Source organism: Lissotriton helveticus, chromosome 1_2 (genome assembly GCF_964261635.1).
Source record: "Lissotriton helveticus chromosome 1_2, aLisHel1.1, whole genome shotgun sequence".
Lineage (NCBI taxonomy): Eukaryota > Metazoa > Chordata > Amphibia > Caudata > Salamandridae > Lissotriton > Lissotriton helveticus.
Genome location: NC_136058.1, coordinates 208,393,667 through 208,411,531, shown reverse-complemented (window position 1 = coordinate 208,411,531; position 17,865 = coordinate 208,393,667). Strand labels below are relative to the sequence as shown.

The 17,865-nt window shown below is 44.5% G+C and overlaps 1 protein-coding gene and 1 pseudogene across 1 annotated transcript in view; both read right to left on the bottom strand.

The window, feature by feature from the left end:
- The window catches only part of LOC144807826 (cytosolic carboxypeptidase 6-like), an 821,625-nt gene that overhangs the window by 204,119 nt on the left and 599,641 nt on the right, over positions 1–17,865 (bottom strand). The gene's annotated exons all lie outside the window — the stretch shown is intronic.
- LOC144807882 (double-stranded RNA-specific adenosine deaminase-like) lies at positions 10,518–11,589 on the bottom strand (annotated as a pseudogene).

Below are 17,865 nucleotides of genomic sequence, written 5' to 3'. Positions count from 1 at the left end.
ATAAATAAACAGGACTGTATTTGATTGAACAGGGAAGATATCCCTTTTCAGCAGATTTGCTTCTATTTTGGCCTACGGCAAATAACATGTGGTAAGCAAAAGCACACTCCAGTGCCATTTGTTCTAAATAGAAAAAAAAGCACGTAGTTTACACAATGCCGAGCCAGCCTTTCTGGTCTGCCCATATCTGCCTGTTTATAATTTGCATGGTGCAGACATTGCACATCCATGTTAGCCATATTTGGCTTGGTGTCTTATTCTAGGTCCGCTGACATGGCATTACTAAACTATATAGCACCCAGAAACCAGACACTCTGGGAAGAAGCGGTCTGAGAGCCCCTAAGGCGGGAGACCTGACTACTTCCTTGCTAATGAACAATGATGCATGCTTTTGGTACCAATAAATACATTTCACTCTGTTTCTGAGCAAACCTGCTATTTTTGGTGAGTTTCATTCATTCGCTCCTGGTCGGGTGCCAGTATTTTCCAATTGCAGAACCCTGAGGGGGCCATTGAACCCTAGATATTACTGTATTTTGCTATCCCAAAAGCAGTCAAAGGGGCCAGTTTCCATGCTTGCACCAGGCCCCATGGCCTACACTACAGATATCCACCTGTTTATTCCTGAGAATTTAGTTTTTTAGCAGTGAAGTTACTTTCTCTATGAAGCTAAATTAATTTTCTTTTTTCATTCTCCCTTTCAATTTATAGCACTTAGCAACTGGTACCCTTGGAAAACCGAGCAAAGAGTCACATTTTGAATCTGGGGTTCGTACCATTGTCCCTCTCCCACCCCTAATCAACCATCAGTTAGCTGCTGACAGGCCTGCTGATGGAGAAGGGATTGACATTCTTCCAAGTTCTGCCAAACCATCTAAAATTAGCACACAAATTAGAGTATGTGAACAGAAGTGTGTGCAGGTCTACATACCATTGCTACCTGCCGCCACAACTCCTCACAACAGGAGATAGACAGGAGAAAAAAATTAAACTCTGAAAATGCAGTCTTTTTCTCCAAATTCAAGTTTACAGGCACCCCCACCTCACCATCCAATCTCAAATGTTCTAATTGGCCCTGCCAAGACCGGCAAGCCTCTATTTGAAGATGGAAGACCTCAATGAGGAAGATTGGTAACCATTCCACTGCTGGTAAATGGCAGATACCTGCCTTTACAGAAAGTAAATCTTATTTTATGTTATGTGAATTTGTACAGCGTGGCTAACCACCCATGAGGGTATTGAGGCGCTGAGTTGGGCAGTTTGTGGGGGGGAGGAGGAGATCATGCCTGTTTCATCTGGAAGAGTCATGTTTTGAGGTTCCTTCGGATGTCCATGATGGAGGAGGAGGTTCTGAGTTGTTTTGGGAGATTGTTCCAGGTCTTGGCTGCAAGGTATGAGAAGGAGCATCCGCCGCTTTTGGTGTTCTTGATGCGAGGCAGAAGTGCTCTTGTCTGGGATGCAGTTCAAAGGAGTCTGGTGGGTTGGTTGAAGTTGAGGCAGTGGTTGAGATAAGCTGGACTGGTGTTGTGGAGAGTTTTGTAGGCTTGGGTGAGTAGTTGAATGAACTTACATCTTTCCTGAACTGAGGGACAGTGGAGAATGATGCGGTGTGGAGAGATGTGGTTATTTTGTGGGATGTTCAGGATGAGTCTGGCAGTGGTGTTCTGGGTGGTTTGGAGTCAGTGCAAGACATGGGCTGGGATTTTGATGTAGAGAGTGTGTCCGTAACCAAGTCTACTTGTTATAAGTGCCTGGGTGACTGTTCATCTGGGGTTCAGTGGGATCCACTTGAAAATCTTCCATAGCATTCGCAGGATGTGGAAGCTTGATAAGCAGACAGCATTGATGTGTCTGGCCATGGAGAGGTTGGTGTCCAGGATGATCTTAGCTTCTTGGAATGGTCTACAAGAGTTGGTGGGGGGCCAAGTTCATAGGGTCACCAGGAGGCATCCCTGGGGCAGTGGTTGTTTTCGAGAATTAGGACTTTGGAAAATATATTATGCCTATGAAATACACTCTGTAGGGTTGCTGACTTGGTAAAATTACTACTGGCTAGTTATTCATTACTACCAGCCATAAATCTAGTCTATCCCTTACCAATGGCATTCCTCACCAACAGAAATAAGGAGTTCCAACACACCTGAAATTTAATACTGGGGTTTTCAACTCTGACTCTTAAATTAAAAATAGACTAGCTTCCACTACCTCAAGTGTAGGTCAGGTGTGGTCACAAAACACTCAGCTACAGAAAGCAAAGTGTTCTGGCTACACATTTGTTGTTTCTTTCCATGTAATTCTCTCAATTGTTTTTACTGGAATTATTCCCTTCTCCCCACAACCATAATTATTTACCCCCGGCACAGCATTTTAATCCCAAAGACAAATTTTAGCTCCTGGAAAGCAAGAAAAAAAGTGTTCCACCAGTAGTGTTTGTATTTTGGGTGGAAAAGAGTGCAATATGTTTTCTCCACCACGGACCACTAGAGTTTCTGGTCTTCAAGAGAGGGTATTCTGTAGGGGAAAAACAGCGGTGATCATAGGCATGCCTTGTATCTATCGGTGGCACCTGATGTAAACGGTAATGATGTCAGTATGGAGCCTCTAATATGGACGCTCTGGGAGAAACTGAACCATAGAGATGCACCGGCCTTCATAAACCTAAGCACTATGATAGTTCAGTCCATATTAGAGGATACCCTTCCTTAGTGTTGGATACACTCCATTTGAAACACCAGAAATTCTATAGAATAAATATAGTTTTCTATACCATTTGATGTGCAGGATGTGGCCATAACGTGAGACACAGGTTGGATACCTTGCGACAGGATGATGTAGGTAGTATGTTGCACAAGGTTAGGGACCCTGAAAGGGCCCTGGAAGGGTAGTGAGGTCCTCACAAAAGAGGTAGGAAGGGACACATCCTCCCGGTTCAGTATATCCAAAATGAAAACAAGTATCCCTTCTGCAACCGGAGTGGTTCCTTCAAGAACAAAAGGAAGGGGGAGGGGGTTGGTTTTCTCTTGAGTAAACACAACACCAAGAGTTCCTACGTCAACCAATAACCAACTCACTATTGTGGGTGAGAAGGGAAAGAGACCCTTTTCTTAATATAGCCCTCACTCACTCAAAGAGTATCATGCTTCATCATCGGGCTCACCCCAACTCCTAAAGGGCGGGATGGGCTCAACCATGTTTCATGGAGAACTTATGAAAAAAAGGTGTATGGGGGTGTAACGTTAAAGATAAAATTCCTCTCCCACTCCTAAAGTATCCTTTATTCGTGGAGTGGGAGGGAGGGTTAAAAATACTATATTAGCGCTAGAGGATGTAATGGTTCTATGACCCTAAGCTAGACACCAACATGTCTCAGCCATTCTACTGGCCTAACAGCGGTACTGGGCTTTCGTCAGGGTGAAAGCGATGCGATGAAGTCACTTCCCCCAAAGACGTGAGTGCACAGAGGGCATGCAATTTGCATGTGTCACTTTGAAGAATTTTCTTAGAACACGTCTAATACTTGCAGCTGTTTTTTAGAAGGAATTACCTGTAGGAGAAAGAAGACAAAAACAAGCACAGAATACAAATTGTAATAGATGTGCTGTAAAACCAAACAGGGGCATTCTGAGCTGTGAAACTTCACAGTGCTGTCCTCCTGGAGAGAAACAGTGGAGGTGCCTGGTATTGTATTGGGTACACCAGAAATAGACAATGCTCTGACAATGCTCTGATCAAGTGGCCACAAGAGGTTTATACCAGTGACACTCAAACACACTTGTTCTAAACACCATAAGTACTATGGGATGAACATACATGCATTAATTTATTCACACTTGTCATTTGCAATTAGTGCTGCTACATAGTGTCACATATATACAAATCATTCTAGTTGTATAGACAAAGTCAATCATAGATGGTAAAAGGCAGTCACTCCACTTTAACAGGGTGTCAGCTCCCAATGGGGGCATGAGGGGGAGGCCTTGTAGTCACACACTCTAGGTAGGGAAAACATAATGCCAGGATTTTGTGCGGAAAAAAAGCCTTTCTAGTCAGTCAATGAGAATTTTACACGAGGCGTTCTTGTATCCCAGGTGCCTCAATGTAAGAGAGTCAGTCACTTACTTCGTCAAAGGTCCATCCCTGCTTAAGACCTACTTTGAGCTCTGCTCCCCTGCTGGTCCTTTTTGTGAGTGCGGCTGCATAGATCAAATACCCTTATTTCGCATGTCCTTGATGCCCCGAATGCTGCGAGTTCAGGCATGCCTTTTCTCACGTACTGTGCTGGTATTTGATGCAGAGCTGGGGCTCGGCTCATGGGTAGGCGGGAACGTGAGTTTCCTCACGCTTCCGTGAAGTTTCTAGACTTCTGTCAAACTAACAGACGCGCAAGGAGGCACATAGTCGTGGGGCTTGACCTCTCACATCACTGAGTCAGACGCGTTTCGTGGAGCGAAGCCAAGTTCTCGCTCTTTTGTCAATGGAAGCATCAGGCATGCTCCTGAAGTGAGTCAAACATTTGTGCGGAGACTCATTGCACCTAAAATCTTCTCACTTTGAATCACTCTCTACGGTGCATATTATTAAGGACAGCGTTAAATGTATCGCCGGTTTAGTGGCAGAAAACTGCCGCTAAAGCGGCGATAATGAGCTTGATAATATGCCCTGGAGAATTCCAATAGAAGCCCATGTTCACACCAGAACATGGACTTCTATTGGAATTCTCAAGGGCATATTATCAAGCCCATTATCGCTGCTTTAGCAGCAGTTTTCTGACGCTAAACCAGCGATAATTTGTAACGCCGTTCTTGATAATATGACCCAACGTGACTTGTTTCTATATCAAAACGCTACCCCTGGGTGAACTTGTTTACTCACTCGACAAGAAAGTTAGGATATAAGGGAACAACCTATGTGGGAGCACATGTAAGAATGATAGAACATACAATATATACCCATGATCTGGTAGTTTGTGGTGAAGAAATGATGAGTAATAACAAATTGAGAGAGAGGGTAAAGGGCACTCTTGGTCCCCCTGGTCAGTCTTGTAAAACAACAAAAGAGTGTCGTGAAAACAGTGTATAAGCACCAGACACAGAGAAGAAAGAATCCCCCTGAATAAGTCTCATTGGAAATCAGTGGGGATTTTTCAGGAAGCCCTCACCCAACACCCTGGGTGGTGACATGCTTCATCATCGGGCCCACCAGGAGAAGCCGAGTGCCTCCCTGGTGTGCTACAACGCCAGATTACTGCGGAGCTGGTTCTTTGTGGCAAGGGTGTCAAAAAGAAATGTGAATTAACAATGTCAGAAACTGTACCATACAAAACATTTTATTCAATGGTCAGTTTGACATAAGTAAAATATGTGTGGGAAACTTATGTTACTCACGAAGCATGCTTTAACTGTCTTGTGTGAGAGATCCAAATCCACAAAACCAAAACGGCATAAACTGGAGACCTTTCCTCATTATAATTTGAAGTGTATGTTATATGAGGCTGGGAATGGAATGAGTGGTGTACATGAGAGGATGTGCCTGCTTTATGTATGAATAAGAGAGGGGATTGTGATATGGGGGTTCGAAAAAGTTAACATTTTGAATACAAATGACATGTACACTGTGCAGTGTTTGTATGTGAAGCATAGTTTAAATGTATGAAATAATCTTATCTTCATGTTTTGTAAAAACTTTGTTTTTGACAACATAACATTGAAATCCATATGACAACAATGGCAAATAATGTTCTGAACATGTAAAGTGATAAGTATGGTAGAATATATCCAGTATGGTTTAAATAAATAAAAAATAAAATAAATATATAAATAAAAAATGTCATGCCTTGAAGTTGTTTTTTGGTCATGCCATTGAGCACTTACAGCTAGCATAGAATAAATAGAGGTCACATGGGATATTGAACTCTTGTAGAGGTTGTCTTTTCCCATTTTGCCAGATCTAAAATCAACATACAGAGGGTGCTTCTTTAGGTCTCGCCTATGCAGCGCGCATGCGCTGCATAGGAGAGAGACTTAATGCCATCGGTACAGCTTTGGGGGCAAAAACCTGCACGCATTGCATTGCTTGCAATGGCAATGCGTGCACGTCTGGTGATTTCCTTCCGGGAGCGCGTCGTGCCATATGGTGGCTCTATTTGGTCCCATGCTCCCGCAAGGGAATCGCGCAGGCCCCCTCCCCTGCTACCGCACGAGGTGCACGCGTTTCTTCTTGTACTATGACATCAGTGGTTAAATCAACGTTCAACTCTTCTTCATGCACTTCTCCACCAAAGTACTCTTCGCTCTTCGCCTTCAGGGCCACAGGCATCATGTATGTGAGTCATCCTGGAAAAGCAATCGGCAAGTAAGTTATTTGCCCCTGGAACATATGATTAATCGAACTCAAATTATTGAAGTCCGACCACACACTTGTGGATCCGATTTGGGACCTAATCAGTGCCCCTTCTTCAAGAGCAACACCTGCATTATGGGATTGGTGCTGCGCGTCTGCTGCGCGTCTGCTGCACTTCTTTGTAGCAGAGTGGTTGCCGTGCAAAATTTGCGCTATCTGCAACATTGTGCGATGACGTGGATGGAGTTTCACGCCCTGCACAATGACGTGGCTGGTGTGCTATGCTCTGCCTCTGTTTCAATTCGAGGTGCGTGCTCCCTCCCCGCATATCTTCTTTGTGCTTCTTCCTTTCTCACACCCACGGGTATGTCAGTGGTCCGGCAACGCATGCCTGCTATCGCGGATCCACCATAAATACAGTGAGAATTACTGATTAATAAATTACTTACTGCCTGTGGTCCCCAGACATCCCGAATTTCCCCAGGAAGTCCCGGTTTTGAGAAGTCTGTGCCGGTGTTCAAACACTTTAAGCAATTTTAAATAAATGTCCCGGTTTTTGGAACTACATGGAGTGAGTATTGGAATAATTGCATGTGGTATTCTCTGGCATGATGCGGTGGAGTTCTCCTGTTAGATTATGGAACTAAGAATGTAATTGTGGAATGTTGATGGGAGATACAACACAGAAACTCAGTTGCCTGCCTCTGTGGATGGGACGTTTCCATTAATCCTCTAACGTAAAAAAATATATTTAAGGATGTGCTACTGTGTGTGGTGGTTTTCAACATTGGCGACGATTAAGGAAGAATCCACCTTGTTTGGGTGGTCCCTATGGACGTAAAACACTCAAAATCAAACTTCAGAAAAAAAACAAAGGTCTGATTAAAGGGAAGGAAACGTCTCAACATTACAGCAATTGAACAATTAGGGTATTTCTAAGGCTTAAGGTACTGTACATTGTGTGTGGAGAGATTGTGACTGGAGATATCCTTGGCCGATTTTAGGGTATTGCGTGTTTGGGCCTAATCAACTGCTATGTCTTCCCTCGCGCTCATGGAGTTACACACAAAAAGAACTCTTATCTCTGCACTCTGAACTTCATTGCATGACATGTGGGAGAGGAATTCTTAAACGCGCACTCACTGCCTCAAACTGTCTTGCTGTATATGTCGTCAATGACGTGTGTTTAGGAAGCGGATAGGAGGGGTGGAAACGCAAATGGAGCATATGTGGCCGGCTTCGTGTTCAGATGTCATTGCGACGCAGCGGAATGGTGGAACTCATCGCAATATTCAGCGTATGTAGCCTTCTATGCATCTGCTGCTAGGACAACATTGTGTTTGAACGTCGCCGTGACATGGATACTGTTTATGAAGGAGCGACGAGGCGGCATCGGAAGTTGCGATGTAGTAGCTTTACAGTATCTGCACAGCAGCGCTGAGAATTATGAGCAAAAAAAACAACAAACACAGTACTTCAACAAGCATTTGCAATGCAATAGGTCTCGCATTTGCGAGAGTTTAAGCTATTGGCATTGTAAATGCCTTTTATTTAGGTTTTGAAAACCAACACGTAAATAAACGGCATTGCCATTTACAATGCCAATAGCTCAGACTCTCACAACTGCGAGACCTATTGCATTGCAAATGCTTGTTTCTTATCTGATCGAAAGGAGACCTTCCCCATTTCTTATTGTCCTGTTCACACTGTAAAAAACTAAGAGAAAGAACGATCAACAACTGCTTAATCAAGTAACAGTTAGAGCCTGTGGATGAAAGTATATTCTATGAGGTCGGTCACATCTTTGATACCACTACAAGAGCTATGGGCTAATATCTGTTGAAAAGCTGGGATATGAGAGAAAATGTGTTAAAAAACATAAAAAAATAAAGCTTATAAAAGTGGCGCTACGAGAGTCAAAAGTGTCAAGCCAAAAATCTGAACTATGAACATCACTTCTTTAGGGAAAACAGACTCCGTAAACAAACTTTTTAAGGATCCTTTATTTTCATTTTTTCTCTCTCTCACCCTTTCTTTTTCTTCTCTTCTCTTCAACAGGATGTTCTTATTTTTCTTTCTTTTTTTTTGCCCAGTCAATAAATCAATCACAAGGTCTCCGTGCTCAGACCATTCTGATTGGCTGTTCAACACTCTCCTTGAGCTTCTTTTCATTGTAGTAAGGTACTAGATGCACGGGCTAAAGCAAATTGTTGGGGAAACTCTTTTGTATGGAATTCAAGCATATAATGCGCTTGAATTTATTACCACTCCCCTAAAGCTGAAATTCTAAACACCCACACGCTCTGCATTCCATCTTAATGCTTAATGCTTTCCTATTAGCAGTCATTACTTCTTGCCTCAACCGCAGAACCAAGACAGCCCAGCACACCAATAGGGTTTCAGTGCAAGAAAATATAATGTAAGTAAGGAAAGAGATTTGTGGTAAACTTACATATCTTAATGTTTGTGAGTGTTACACACCAAAAAATGTCATAGCCTACAATTATCCTAGTTCTGGCAGCACTGAAATGACAATAGAGCCAACGACGTAAGAATAACGTGGAAAATATATTAGCATGTTATGCTGGTGGAGAATGTTTGGGGCTCTTAGCATGTGAAAATGGTAGAACTTTTCAGGTCTTTACAACGTATCAATTTTGTAAATATCTTTAGGAAAATAGAAGGGTGAAAGAGAGACATCGAGTGATAATAGGTAGAATTGATGTTACAATTTTATTCCCTGTCGTCATGGCAACATTGTTCTAGTTCTGGGCTTTTCCAATACAAATCCTTGTAATCAGGTGTGTTAGATTCCTGGTTTCATTCAATGTAAACCAAGCCAATAATTCCCCGAAAGCATTAAGGGGCAGATTTACAAGCCCCTTGCGACACATTTACGCCGCCGTTGTGTCACTTCTGTGACGCAGCGGGGGCGTAAACTATGCGCCATGTTATGCCGTATTTACAACGTGACAAATCTAGGAAGATGCATCCTGTTGTAAAGCCCTGCGCCACATTAAACCTGCATCAGGTTTAATGTACGCAGGGTGGGCGTTCTGTCGGAAAAAGCCTCGGAAAAGTGACGCAGTGAAATCTACAAGTTTTCACTGAGTCACTTTTCCGACGCCGCTGCGTCAAAAGCCTGCGCCTGCTTGAAGCAGGCGTAAGGCGTGACGCAGAATGTTAGGTATGGGCAGCTCCTGATAATTGCCGGAGTTGCGTCGAGCTTGCGACACGACTCCAGCAACGCGCCGCCTTTATGCCATCAGATGCTTCATGCATCTGTTTATCCTTGCACCACAAAGCACCACATTGCAAATGCGGCGCATCTGTGGTGGCACAAGGGTAAACTTGCATGACGCATCTTACCTGGCGCATCCCTGCTGATTTGCAGGGATGCGCCAGTCCTTGTAAATCTGCCCCCTATGTTTTCACTGGAAGCCCCAGACAGGCACCATAGCAAATATACAACACAGAGAGCTGTGGCAATGTTAGCGAGGGAGGAGGGACGGAAGGCAGTGAGAAAAAGATAAAATAAGCAAAAGATGGATAGATCGAAAATAATAACGAGACAAAGACAGAAAGATAACTAGGGCAAACTTGTTAGAAAAAGAGAACGAGAGAGCGAACAAAGGAGTACAAGAGTGCAAAGTTTGTGTGTGTGTGCGTGTGTGTGTTTGTTTGTTTGTTTGCTTGTTACAAAAAGAGGGGTCAGACAAAAAATAGTTGACTACTCTTCAGGGTTCACGCGTAACCTGGAACGTATCTCATGTCGGAGTGCCAAACCTTCCAACAAAGCTCTGAATATCTCATTTTTAGGTTTTGCCTGGCGTCCGCTGTGCAGCAGCGTTCGCCCAGGTGAAATCTAATGTTAGAACAGTATGGGGGACTTTAACCCGCCCCTTCTTCCATTGGCTAGCTCCATAAATGGAGGCTAGCCATTGGAAGAGATTGGCTGTCAATCACTCTTTCCCGGTCGGAACGCGATTTGGGGGCGTTTCTCGGTCTTTTTTTAAGTCCCGCCCCTTGTTGCCGTGTGTCCCAGGCCGCGCTGTGATTGGCTGCCGGCCCGGGACACCCCCGTGACGTCATTCCCCGGGCCGCGCTGTGATTGGCTGCCGGCCCGGGACCTGACTTGTGAGAGGTAAACTCAACATACGCTCTCAACTTCCTGTGCCTTAGCACAGAACATCAATACCAACTTCCCAATACTCCCATGCAGTTAATTCACTGCAACAAAATGTTGGTTCTTCAACACTATATGGTCTGGAAGCTTTGGTATTACCATGGTTAAGTTTGGCAGAAGAAAATACTTCCTTTGTAGGAGCTTGTATTTTTGGTGACTTTTCTGGAATGAGTGACCCGCCTGGTTCTTTTTCCAGCTCCTTCAGTGCTGCCTCGGCGTCCATTTGCTTTGCTAACTTTGTGCTGTTGGCAGAAACTGCTGGAAAGATCCGGTCACCAAATGTTACACAGAAGCTGAACTGGTGTTCGTGGAGTGGGCCATCGTGAGACACCAACTAGACTTTGCAGGCTACTCCTCGCTTTTGTGCAACCTCCATTAGAACGCTGATTTACAGGAAGAGCGGAAGTCGAGGATGACGGCAGCGGCTGGGTCTCAGCCTCTTGAGTCACCCTCGCTGGAGTCTCCTCCGGCACTTCTCCACCCTGTAACTCATACAGCAGGGTCCTCAGAGCAGCACCGGCGGCGTCCTTCTTTGCCACCTTTTTACTGGAGGCTTCGACAGCTGGAAATTGCCGCCCATCAATCACCACCTGCATTGTAAATCTTGGATCATGAGATGGCCCCATCTCCTGCACGAGCTCGATCTCGCAGTGTTGAGACATGAACTGAGTGTACTCGATCAGGCCGCTCACCGGGTTCTTCTCAATGCACTGCAACAGTTTCTCCAGTGGCGACACATATGGCACAAGATCAACGGGTGCATCGTCATCACGCGCCTCGGGTCTGTTGGCCATCCATTGAAACTCGGGGTGACTGCTCAATGCTTTTGGCCACTCTGGGCTATCATCTGTAGTAGGACTGTCATTGAAGCGGTGTGGACTCCCCTTCATCCGCTTATTTGGGGGTTCATGTGAAGATCCATCAGAACTGAAAGGATTGGAGTGCTGCCCACTCTGGTGCCAGGCAGGGGACGGCCTCCTGCCTGGAGCCTGCTTACCATGGAAATCCATACGGTGTCCTCTCTGAAAAGCCATGTATGGGATTTTAAAACCTTCAGAAACGATTTCCGGCGGTTTGGGGGGGGCGCAGCGTCCTCCCGCGGCCGGGGCTGGAACTGGCTATGAAGGGCGTTCAGGAGTATGCCCGTGCCAAAGGCTGTTCCGCTGAATTCAAACTCGTCGAGGTGTCAGGATCGCAGGGCAATCCTCGGTGTATCTTTCAAACCAAAGTGGGCTCTCGCTGGTTTCCGGCCGCCTGCGCGCACAGCAGGAACCAGGCCCGAGAGGATTGTGCTGAAGCAGCTCTGTGTATGCTGATCACAAAGGCAGAGAAAGAGAGGTTCTCCCGATGACACAGCCGATAGCGGTGTAAAATGGAGATACGCATCACTAAGAAGAAAGACCGCGTGGAATGTATGAAGTGTGTTTTTGCAGTACACAGTAGCGTTTCTTTCTGTGCATGAGGTGTGTTTGGAGTGGGTAAAGTGTTTCAGCGGTTTTTGACGCTGCCTCTTCGCGGCGTGTTTTCTCCGGCACTTTGTAAAAGGTGTCTCTGACTGTGCCGTTGCTGCGAAGTGTTGCGCCGGTGTGAGGAGGGAGCAGAGTACACTCTGTGTCTTTAAAGCCCGCCTTCTCCCCCTCACTGTCAGGTCTGTTCTGCACAACTCCAGCCTGGGTATCAGCGGCAGCGCCGAGAACACCGCCCCCCCAAACAGAGCCCACCCAGGCTGTACCCTGCCGCCAGGGCCCCAGACTGAGCCCTGGACAGGAGGACACGCTGCTATGGTACTTATTTTGCAGAATACGTGTACTTACTTTGTTTTCTTGCCTGCGTGTTTGTGTGGTTGTGTTTTCCTTCTAGTACGTCAGTCTTTTTGCACTTCTCTCTTCTTGTTTCATTACATCTTATGAGGGAGTGAGGGTGCTGGGGCTGCTACGGGGAAATGTGTGTAATACTGGGGAGGGGGGGGAATGGTCAAGTGCACGGGGGCGAGTGCTGTCAGTATGATTCCGGTTATCAGAGTCCTGTCCATGGGTTGGTGAAGGGGTCTGGATGTGTGCTGCCTTGGGAGGAATGCCTGCATGCCTCTTGCGCTGGAATTGTTTTTTTTTTAGGTTACAGGTATTTATGATAATTAATGCTGCTCTGTGTCGTGGCTTGCTCTTTAGCTTCATATTTAGTATAACATACCTATAAATTGTCCAGGCACAGCATGTTAGTGGGGGTCGATATCATTTAAAAGCAGGGGGTCTGTGTGGTGGATGGGTGCGTGTGGCTCTGTGTGTGTGTGTGTGTATGTGTGGCTCTGTGTGGTTCTGTGTGTGTGTGGGTGCAAATGCAATAGAAAGCGCATTTGCGAGAGATTAAGCTATTGGCATTGTAAATGACAATGCCATTTATTTATCTGTTTTCAAAAACAACACATAAATAAAACGTTTGTCATTTACAATGCCAATAGCTCTAACTTTTGCAAAGGCGAAACCGTAACATTGTAAATGCTTGTTAGAATTTTAAGTTGATTGCAACTCCCTTTGAAACATTATGTTCAATTCAAGGAAACCAATTAGTGGTCGCCAGGAGCAGTAACTACTACCCCTAATTTGCCCTTTGGTCCCCCACGCACTGCATTTGTAGAAATTGTAAACAACCCCAATCAGGAGGCTTCAAAAATGTTTTTCAAACAAAAAGAGATGTGTAATAACTAAGTATGCTGCTCAGCGGGAGTGCACATCCACTACTCCTGTTTGCAATCGATTCATAAAAACAACTTTGGTTTTGATATTTACATGTAGTAATATGTGGTGGAGCTAGGCTAATGGTGAGTATTGACCACAGTCTTATACCATATTATGTATGGATGATGTGGAGGAAACACCTCCCAAGAGCGATTATACGGGGAAAGTTGTACATTATCTACTGTGTCCCGCGCTTCTCATCATTGGTGTCACGCTCTTTAATGTGTGCAGGAGAGGGTGGTAATCCATGGCATGATATAGCAGTTACTTGTTGGTGATCATAGACGTATTGTGTTGTCAAGGGGAAACATCTAATCCATATCCCCCCTAAGATAGCTCTGAGAGTAAAAGTGGGCGATATATATCAACATGCGCACAATGAGCAAAGGCTGACTTCAAATATTTGGGAGTATGCCGCCCACAAAAAAGCCTCAAAAATTTAGCAAGAGGGTGTACAGGCTTTAATAACCTCACTCACTGTCCATGTTAAAAATGGACATGAACATGTTAAGATCAATTAAATAGTGCAGGAAAACATGTTTAGTTGCCTAGGCAGTTTCATCAGAACATAAGGACAGAACAGGGAAGTGTTCTTCCAAAGAGTATGTGGCTGAAAAGGCAAACAAACAAGTATCCCATCTGTAAAATTTATTTTAATTACTATCGGGCCCAGAAGTTTAAATAGCACAAGAGAAAACTAGTACCTTGACTCACAGGTAAATAGTCATGTCACATCAGACCCAAAATCCCCAGGTAGGTACACAATGATAGTGGTAAAACAGTAAATGACATAGAAGTAAGTTGCAATTTAAACCCATCAAAAAGTGTTAAACATCAAAGAAGATAACAAAGAAGGTGAAATTATTATGGAAAACAAAAATTAAACACCGTTGTAGACAACCCAGTTGATACTAGAAGCAATATAAATAAGTGATGGCTGCTATGTGAGTGAAGAGGTCTAGTTACTTTTCTCAAAAATAGTGATCAATGTTATCAAATACATGTAGCGCTCTTAGCCAAACAAAATACATATATCACAGGCAACAAAGGAAAGATGAGGGAAGTGATGTCCAGTTCCATTCTGTTACTTAATTCACATCTTGTTTGTCTCTCGCTACGAGGAAAATCTACTTTGCTTACTTGTGCAAGATCTGCTGTGCACACGGAGTACTCACAGGAATAGGTAGTCATTCGAAATTAGTTGGGGAATGTGCATTGCACACCAAGGTGCGATTACGATGTAGCTCGAAGAGCTCCGACCGAGCCTTATCGTAACGGGCTCCTCGGGTTAACTTTCCAACAGCCTATTTATGATATAGGCGGTCGGAAAGTAATCCGGCAGGTCATTCCGGCTGGCTACCGACGGACTCAGAGAGCCCGTCTGCCAGTTGGACTCCGACCAGTAATCTCAAGGGTGGCCCTTTCCGCCCTTGCAATGCAATTACAATGCACGGTTTCCAACATGGTTTCCATGCTGGCCTGTCCGACATGGAAACCATGTTGGAAAGCGTGTTTGGGGGCACCCAGCATGGCCCCCTTTAGTGCAGGGCCTCCGGTTGGAGGCCGAGGGGGCACCTATGGTGCCCCCTGTTAATCCCTGCACCTTGTGGCAGGCACCTAGAGATGCCTGCTACGGGTTCAGGGATAAACCACGTCTCTCATTTCATTATGGGAGCATGCATTAAGGCTGGTTTACTGCTGTAATGCATGCTTCCATAGGGAAATGTAGGGATGCAACTGAACAATGTTCGGTTGCATCCTAATGAGGCGGTCGGGAACACCGACCGGGTGTTGATCGGTCCCAGGACCCAGTCATTGTGGGGCAGAAGCAAGTCCACCCGACATCGAAATCAGGCCCAAAGTGTGTGACTAATTTAATTGGGATTTTATTAAGTTGTAGCACCTGATGTGTTCTTGGATTCTCAATTTATTTTTCTGAGTTGTGAGTACAGCATTTCCTTGCTAATCCCGGTGTCAAGGGCCATCACTCTACGGGCAGGTTAGAAAGTAAATATTACACTGGGAGCTGCATTTACTAGGTGAGTTCTTTGCCCTTCCCCCACACCAACAGCAATAAATGCTGAGGAGATAAGGCTGGGAAAATGGTTAATCCTGCAACGTAATTAATCTATGGTCAAAATGAACCCCCTTGACATTTTGGTTAATGAGTTAAATGGTTTAATATTTGGATGTATTGACTTAAGATAGTATCGGTACTAGTGCCCATGCAGATGACAAGTCTTGTGGCTGCATAGGAGTGACTGTTTCAGCAGACTTAATGCTGGTACACGACTTCATGTTTCAGCGTTCATTAGTCTAAGTAGCGTTAGTAATAGCATCAAGTTGTTTACTGATGAGCAGCTGCACATCTCATGGAGTTTGACTAGCTACTTCTCTGCATAGCGGCTGTCTATGTGCAAATCAGTGCAGAATGCGTCACTGCCAGCCAGACCTAGATCTCCAGTGATGTCTCCATGAGAATGCTGAGCCGGTGCAGCGGAGAAGAAGAACAGAAAGCAGTAGCAATCAGTGGTTGATCAAAGAGAGGGGGAGGCCACCAGGAGCAGCAATTAATGGCTGTGAAGCTAATATAGGCTTATAGATTGATAGCCTAAGAGGAACTCAAGTTATATATGGGCATGTATTGCTACCAAATTCATGGTATACATTTGGGCATGAACGGTTGTTGATTCGAAAAATCATCACACACCTAAGATCATCTGTAAACAAAAATCACATTACATGTGCTACAATTTTATGTTAGCTCCTTCGAAGTGAATCAAATAGCCATCACAAAAAGAATCTATAACCCCGATATACCCTCTCTTACATTGTCAGAAATTTCTGAAATATCGGAAGTTTTCCTAGTCTGTGAGTCAGTAGTAAATCCACTCTAGGGGGCATATTACCAAGGGCCTTATCGCCGCTTTAGCGGGAATTTTTCCCGCTAAAGCGGCGTTAATTTTATCGCCCTATTACCTAGCTGTCGCTAACACCAGTTAGCGACAGCTAGTAGGAGATAGCGATCATCTTGGGGCCCACTTTGCATGTCAGCGATATTTATCGCTAATGACATGCAAAGTGGGCGTGCCAAGATGTTAGCGACTGGAAACAGTTGCTAACATCGCTATCTCCTATTACCTACTTTTGGAAATAATCACGCTAAGTACGATTATCTCCAAAAGCTAATGCCTGCCCAGAGCAGTTCTTAGCTATGTTATCCAATGGTAGGTGGATAACATGGCTAAGAGCATTAGCTCGGTGATGCCTGAATATCGCTGACTTTACAGCGATATTCATGCATTTCAGCCGATTTTTATCGCTTAGGAGATAAACCTTGATAATTGCAAGGTTTCTAAGCGATAAAAATAGGCGAAGCATGGCGATAAAATTATTGCCTCTAACCAAGCTTAGCGATAATTATCGCTTATTCTTGGTAATATGCCCCTTGGTTCCCTCTGTGTAGTCCTGATTTTATAATTGCGTCAGCAGAGCTACATATCCCAGAATGCAGAGGGAGAGAGACTGGATGAGCTACTTCTTACAGTGAAGCTGAAAAGGAGAGGCCCATATTAGCATACTTTCACAATTTCTAATTGCTAAATGCCTTTCTGTATCAACATGGTGATTCACGCTGTTCTTCTCCTCATCACAATTAAAAGATGTTTTAGGCTGCGAGGGCTCAGCGTGGGACTCCCTTGAATTCAGCATGGGGTTCTTTTGGATTTTTAGGTGGGTAAACCAGAGATCAAAGGAGTAACATAAAAGCGGTGTTAGATAAATATACTATTGAGTTATTTGATATTAAAGACCTAGCTAGACTTTGAACAGATGGTTTTTCATTCCACTGACAGCAGCGCCTCGCTGTTTGAAAGACCAACACTGACCAGGGGAAAGGAAAGAAAGAAAAAACAATTTACCTTAATGACATGGTTTTGTTAAGAATTAAACGTCGATGAGACTTTAAAAGCTGAAACTCACTTTGAAAGCACCGAGCAGCTGGGGCTCAGCATGTGCGGAGAGGGCTTTTCTATGTCATTTGCTAAAACACTAAATTCCAATCATGGTGAGATGCCTACACTCTTCTGTAATTCAGTTTAATTGAAAGTCTATGCTTGTTAAATCCCGAGTCCTCTATCGATCAACACATGTCAACTGTGAAAAATTGCACTAAATTGTGTTGTGTTGCTCCCCAGCAGTAAACTGCGAGTTGCTATCTGGTGTCTCAAGCTTGAGAATTAAAGCTGACTAAATTAAAACATGGATGGAATGCAATTCTTCTCAAGGGACAAAACCTATTGGTATCTTTACATGAGAGGAGGCCTCCTACACCTGCCTCTGGCTAATTGTGCATTTTCATGCTCACTTGGCTGTCCTCCTTTATAGGCCCCTAGGTGTATTGTGTGATGTCTACCGCAAACATTTTCCTACTGACAGATGTTTTCTGCAGCAGAAAAGGTTACTGGGTTCTAGAGGATTAGGGCCCAGGTCAAGAAAATGAATTGGGCAGGTGGTACCCTCTTCTGGGTATTTGTTGGTGGCGATCCTGTTTCAAGTGCAGCCTTTCCCAGAGCCTTGTACGTTATACGGCATTGTGCTGATCCC